Below are 6,835 nucleotides of genomic sequence, written 5' to 3' on the forward strand. Positions count from 1 at the left end.
TTCCCTACATCCCTTTTCCTCCTAGGTTTGTTTCCCATGAGCCATTATTTGCTAGCTTTCTCAGTTCATTAGTCAGTCTGTGCAAGTCTCACTTTCTACTTTGTGGTTCTTCATTCTCCATTTCCTCAGCTGGTACAGCTGCATTCCAGGTGCCCTTTCATGGTTGGCGCCTGTTGCTTTTTATGTCCTCCCAGGCATAAACCAAAGTACAATGTATTTGGCTAAATTGTCTCATCTCAGACTTCACTGAATTTGTGGTACTCAGCAGCTCTTAGAAATTGAATCATAAATGAGATTTCCCAGCAAAATGCTGCTGACAGCCTCTCATGGTTGTCACACATGCTGGAGACATCATGCTTTGACTTCCATCTGGATTCTTTACATTGCCAGGCCCATAGGAAATGCAGCATGACAGACAGGTGAAGTGTGGTGTTATTTTACATTCTTTCTTTGATTTAGGCCAAACCTTTTTAGAAATTCTGAATATGGGTGTATATGCCCCCATATTTTAGTTGCTACTTTCCTGAGAGCTGCAAGAAAGTTGTATTGTTTTATAAATCACGTGATTTAATTCAAAGTGGGGGTGGTTTTTTTGTTGTTTTCTGTGTTGCCTGGCTGCTTACCCTGTGGGGATTCTTGGGAAAGAACTCTACCAAATGGTTTGTAAGCTCTGATGGTAGTGCTTGTCTTCATGGCCTGAATAAGTTTGATTACTGGTCTGGCATCACAGAGTTGCAGGGAGCTGCCTTCACTGGTGGTTGATATTTTTCCTCCCTGGAATTACAAGCCAGGGGTAGAATACAAGGCTGCAGCCAGAATTTTCAGTGTGCCCTGAAGTGCTGTTCTGCCATCAAATCTGTGTGTCCTGTTCTGAATCTGTCCCCTCAAGTTCCTCTTTGCTGGCTTCAGTGTGTGAGGGGGATATCACTGGTCACTGAGTCATGTGCTGCCTGGCTCTGGTGACAGGGGAAAGCAAGAAGTCCTTTCCCACACAGTCTTGGCAGAGGGCAGGGCGGGCCCTGAGCCAGCACCTGATACAGTGGCTCCATCCCGAGGCCTGGGTCACATGCTAGAACTGTGGCAGGGGCACTTTTTTGCTTCCCCAAAGTGCTCCCTTTAGTGCCAAGGGACACAGCTGACATACACAAGGTATTGCAGACTGTGCTGAAGCCTAGTGGCTCCCATCCTAGGGCCCAGCTCTGCTTTTGGCCTATATTTAGGATTTTAAATACTCCGAATTGAGGTTTGCAGGCACCCAAGTGCAACAGGGCACTCGGGCTGGAGCCTGGGATCTGGCAGGGAATGGGGATGGGGAGCTGGGTTCTGGGAGAAGCACAGACCTAGAAATAGCCCAAGGGTGCTGGGTTGCTTGGCTTTGCTGTTAGGCACCGTTTGCCTTCTCTTTCTCCTCAGTGCCCCTTTGTGCTGAGCAGATGACACAAACAGCTGAAGACAGCTCTGCAATCAGCAGCTGTGAGCAGCTGTCCTGGAGGGAGCCTGGCCTCCTGCCCACCCAAACAGTCCTGGGATTTTGTTTACTGCACTGGGATAACACCCACATCTTGGGGCCAGAGCTTTGCCTTTGCAGGGATTCAGAGCCACATGCTGCAGCCTGGCTCTGTGCTGCCCTCAGGGGCTGGGGGGTACGGGGAAAACATCCTAAGGCAGGAGACTTCACAGCCTCCCTGCCAGGATTAGACCCCTAGGATCCCCTTCTTTCCTTTACCCTTTTGCAGAACATTTCCCTCATCCTCCTCCCGACCTGTCCCTTGGGAGCTGTGCCTCTGGCACATTTCCAGGGGAGCTGGTGGCTGCCATGCCCTCGGGCAGTGCTGCCCTGGCCAGGGATGGGAGCTGAGGGCTGTCCCACACACAGCCCCATTGTTGAGCTGGCAGACAGGAGCTGTTTGTATCCAGGCTGGCGTACAAAGCATTTGTTTTCCAGGAGCTGCAGGATAAAGATGACTCATTCCAGGCCTACCAAGTGTGCATTTAAGTGCAGTGGACACTGGGAATAGGGGAAAGACTTCCAATGTGAGTCTTTGGCAGCGAGTTTGGTGCACTTTAAGAACAGCCACCCCAGGTTTTGTGCATGGGAAGGCTCCAGAGAGCTCAGCTGTGCTGCTCTGGAGCCACTGGTGCTGCTAGCTAGAAGATACTTACACTGCAGAATTTTAATTAGAGTTAGTTGATTGCCTGAGTAAATCATAATGTGATGCAGGCTGGCAAGATCATCTAATTGCAGCCTTCAATCCCTGTGTTTACTTTAGGAATGGGGGAAGATCTCAGGCTGTGGCATAAGACAGGCTCAGAACAAAGCAGACTCTGATTGTAGGTTTGTAGCCTCTCTCAAATGCAATCAGCAGAGACCATGAAAATCCCTGGCTGTCTGTGCAAGGGCTCCCCTTTTCCTCAGTAAAGTTGTGTGCAGAGGTAGTGTGCATCCAGGCTTTAATGCAGCAGCAGGCCTTCAGGGGGCTGGAGTCTGCTCTTGAACTCTTTCAGATCGAAAAGCACTTGAGAATAGGCTACAAAAAGATGAAAATGAGACACCTAGAGTTTCTGCTACAGAGCTTCCCTGACCTCTGCCTGTCAGTGGCACTTATGTGGGACAGGACTCTCAGAAGAGGGAAACTTGTGCCATTGGTTTGCCCATTTTAAATGTGCCCTCTCTAGAATATGCAGTTTCCTTAAAACTAGGTGCAGGTTGAAATTCCAAGTCCCAAGTGGGGCAAATAAATGTAACATGTGTCTCTCTGCCCCCTCCCTTGGGGAAGGTCTGGGCCAGAGCCTGGAATGTCCATCCCTGGGGGTTGTAGACTGGAATCCTCCCCTTTTTAGGTGGCATGTATGCCATACTGTAGGGGAAAAAATTCATGGTCACCATGGATTCTGTTTGAGTGAGAGGTTCTTTATGACATCTGCCATGTCCAGAGTTACTAGGAGAGGTTTTCAGGGCTGGAGGGTTGAGTCTCTGTTCTGCAGTGTCAGATATTGATGGGGAACTGTGTGACTGATAAAAAGTACCTGGCCTGCATGACTAACCTGACTCTGTTAGCCACGTGTGTCAGAAACCTGACCCGCTCCTTAGAGCTCTCCCTAGAACAAAAACAGAGACACATTTTTATGGTGATTCAGGCTTTGTTGTCTGCTTGTTTGTAAGGCCAGAGTGAGCACAATCCTGGTCTGGTTTTGCATTTCTCCAGGATTTTTTTGCCAGGTTCTCATTTGCTCTACTGCTGGGAAGAGCATAGGCTCCTATCAGCTGTGTTTTTGGTTCCTCCCTGGCTGCTTCCATACCTGTGTTTATCCCTTGGTGTGCAGAGGATGTTCCCAGTAGTCCAGGGCTGTTTGCAGCGCTCAGCAGCAGCAGAACAAGTAAACCTGGTTCCTCCTGGAGCTGCCTCAAGGGCTGTACAGAAAACTGAGGGCTTGGAAAACTGTGTCAGTCTCTGTGGGCAACGCTCAAGAGTATCAGATCAAGCACTTGAAAGGACAGCGTTCTTCCTGTTGCAATCTGCATTGCAGAAGCTAAAACCTGAATTAAGGTAGTAAAACTCTGGCAGGGGGACCTTCACTGATGAGATGGGCTTGGCCCTGCAAGCCAGGCCCTCAGCAAACCTGTGTGAGTTACCCAGACAGTGCCATTTGCCTGAGCCTCCCAGCCATCCTTGCCTTCCTTTCCCAGCAAGGTCTCTGTTCCACAGCCACTGGTGCCATCCTCCCAGCCCAGAAGGCATTTCCTGCTTCAGCAGGGAGGGCTCCAGCTCTGCTGTGTGCCAGTGCTGGGAAGGAGGTGTTTGGAATGAGGGATTCAGCTTTGGAAAAGGAGGGCAGCAGTCTGGGTGCAGAGAAAAAGGTGGCCTGGAGCGATGCTCAGTGCCATGCTGGCAGCACAGCCTGGCACCCCTGAGTCACAGAGCTCTTGCTGCACCAGCAGGTGAGTCAGGGGAGCAGCAGCCCCAGCCAGAAGTAGCTGAGGGGTGTGGATGGCTGCACTGCTAGTTTTGGTACAGCTGAAGTTAGGAAGAATGTTTGTGTGTGTGAATATAAAATGTGCCTATATCACAATTACCAGATGCAGGTGTGTGTGAGTGGCTAACAATCCACTAGGGTTGTGGTTATTTAGCTGGGGAGTGTCAAAAACATGAGGGGCAGGCCCAGATTTCAGAGGGAAAACCACTTTTGCTGCTAATCTCACAACAGTTAAAAGTAATAACTTCCTCAAAAGCTAAATTAAGTGCTATTGCAGGCAAATGTCTCATTTCCTGGGAGGTCACTGTCCCAAACCTGGAAATCAAGCAGTTTCTAACCCAAGAGCAAAGGTTGCTCTTACAAAAAGCACCAAGTTTACTCCCAGCTCTTTCCAAGGTCGCTGACAGACCCAGTAATTGCAGCATAGCTCTGCCCTACAGTGAACTGCTTTCCTGCCAGCAATTCATTTGCCTCTGTGGGAAGAAGAAATTGAAGCTTGAGACAGTGAAATGTGATCACTACCCACTTACAAACCTTTCAGAAATGTCTCAACTCTCAGCTGAAATCAGGGTCTTATAACTAGGTTAAATAATAATAATAATAATAATAATAGATATTATTATGGATATTATTATGTTGTTTTATTAATTAAGCATAGAGTACTAAATACCCACAATGTGTGTGAGTTGTCTGGCAACAAGGACATGTGTGAGCTGTGCAGGGAAAGCAGAAGGGCAAAGCCTCTGGAAAGCTTTTCCTTGTGTGTTACTGATGCACTTGGGTGTTTCCCAAGAGTTGCTCCTCCAGGGCTGGGAGCATGCCCTGCATGTGAGGCTTGTGCTGTGTCCTTCTTGGCCCTTGCTGTGGAACTGCAGCCAGCACAGGCTCAGTTTGTCAGCAAACTGGGAGTGGGAAGGACCTGCAGGTTCCTTTTTTATGTTGTGTGGATAAGCTGAGCAGCCAGGTACCACAGAGCCATAGAAAGAAACAGACTGCAGACATCATGCAACAGCAGGACACGAGTGAACAAGCCTACCCAAACTGGAGATGAGACAGAAACTGGCAGAGTGTTTATCAGGTAAAGCACTTTTTTTGTTACAGCTGCATTTTCAGCATTGAGGTGAAACTCCTCTGGGTCCTGGAGAGGCTCTTTGGTGTCTGTGTGTGCCCTGAGGTCACAGCTCCTGAGGAAGCAGGGCCTGGGTGTGAAGCAGTCAGACAGGGTGTGAACAGGTCTGTCAGCAGTGGCAGGTGGTTAAGTAAGGGCAAGCACGATTCCTATCTCAGGTGTCAAAGTCCAGAGATCCATCAAGTGCCAGGGATGGACACAGAGAGACCAGGAGCAGTACCCAACCCTGTTTGGGCAGCATCAAACATCCTCTGGAGAAATGTCTGACAGCTGCTAACCCCCAGGAGGGGGATTAAGGATTTCTGGGATCTGGTCTGATTTGGCTGACACTGTGCTGTGTGGTTTCCTAATTCCTTCCCTTACAAGCTTTTCCTGCTTTGCATAGACTCCAAGGAGCCGAGCGCCTGGTGTTGCACAAACTGAATGAGCCACATCACAACTTCAGTAAATCTGGCTTTTGATGTTTATTCAAGATATTCCCAGTGCATGGGACAGGACAATTTCACTGTGTCCATGCTGTCCAGAATGGGCCTTGTCTGCCTCTTGTCTCAGTAACACCATCATGGTGCTGGGAAGGGAAGATGTGTCCCTGCTTGTTTCAGGGATCTGGAATTATGACACACAACTGTGCCTTGAGCCAGCAGTGCACCCACTGCATTCTCAGGCTGCACTCCAGAGCTGGAGCCACTCCTCAAGGGAGTGTTTGCAGTGTATCATGGCTGCTGAGCACTTCCCTGGCTTCCAAAGGTAAAATGATTTGCCAGAATAAAGAAAATAATTCACGCTCAGAATCTAGAAAATCTGTATGGAGAAACAACATGATTCTATGCATCACATGGGTAGATTTTTATGGAAAAAGCCAAAAAGCTGAGTTAACCAAACCCAAAATTCTGTAGGAGTCTTTGCTTGATCTATAAATATCTGTGCCAGGGTTCAGCTAAAATATTTTACAGTGAAGGAAACGTTTATGGTTTACAGAGGAAGAATTCCCACAGAAGAGTCTTTCTAAGAGGAGTGTTTTATCACTCTAGTTAAATTAGCTTTCAAAACCAGATTCTAATTATGTACTCTGGTTCTTGGTTTTTGGAGAAATGGTGATGAAACAGGGCTGAGAACACCACTCTGGAATGAGAATCTGAATGAAAGAAAGCTGCCAGAACGACCTTTTTTTTTAAAAAAAAGAAAGAAAGAAAGAAAGAATTTTAACTGTATGGGTGGAACCACAAAAATTCTGGTTTTCCAAACAGCTGTGACATGTGACCTCAGAACTTTTCATAAACAAAAATATCCAAAAGGGCACACAGTAACATAACACTGTTGCTGCAATCACAATTACAGGAAGAAGCATTTCTAAGGGAAGATGCTTCAGTCCATCCTAGCAGGAAATCCACCTGATAGGCCACTTGCCCTCCTGCTCGGGAAGGCATTACTGGGATCAGGCTGGAGCTGGGAGCTGCCAGCCTCGTGGTTTGACTGAGAGAGCTGACTCAGGGACTGGGGGAACACTGGTGCTGCTGATGGGGCGTGGGATGGCGGTGCCGGTCGCAGGGCTTGCCTTCCTCTTGTGCCACAGGAAAGCCGTGGGGGACAGGGGTTGGCATGACATCCATCGCTTTGTTGCAGGTGTCTTTCCCTCCTGCTGGCAGTGCTGGGTGGGGAAGTGGAGCAGAACATCCCGCTGGCTTTTGAAAAAGCAGGTACATTGATGTGATTGATTTTTTCAAGAGCGGT

Source organism: Geospiza fortis, unplaced genomic scaffold (assembly GCF_000277835.1).
Source record: "Geospiza fortis unplaced genomic scaffold, GeoFor_1.0 scaffold909, whole genome shotgun sequence".
In the NCBI taxonomy this organism is placed as follows: domain Eukaryota; kingdom Metazoa; phylum Chordata; class Aves; order Passeriformes; family Thraupidae; genus Geospiza; species Geospiza fortis.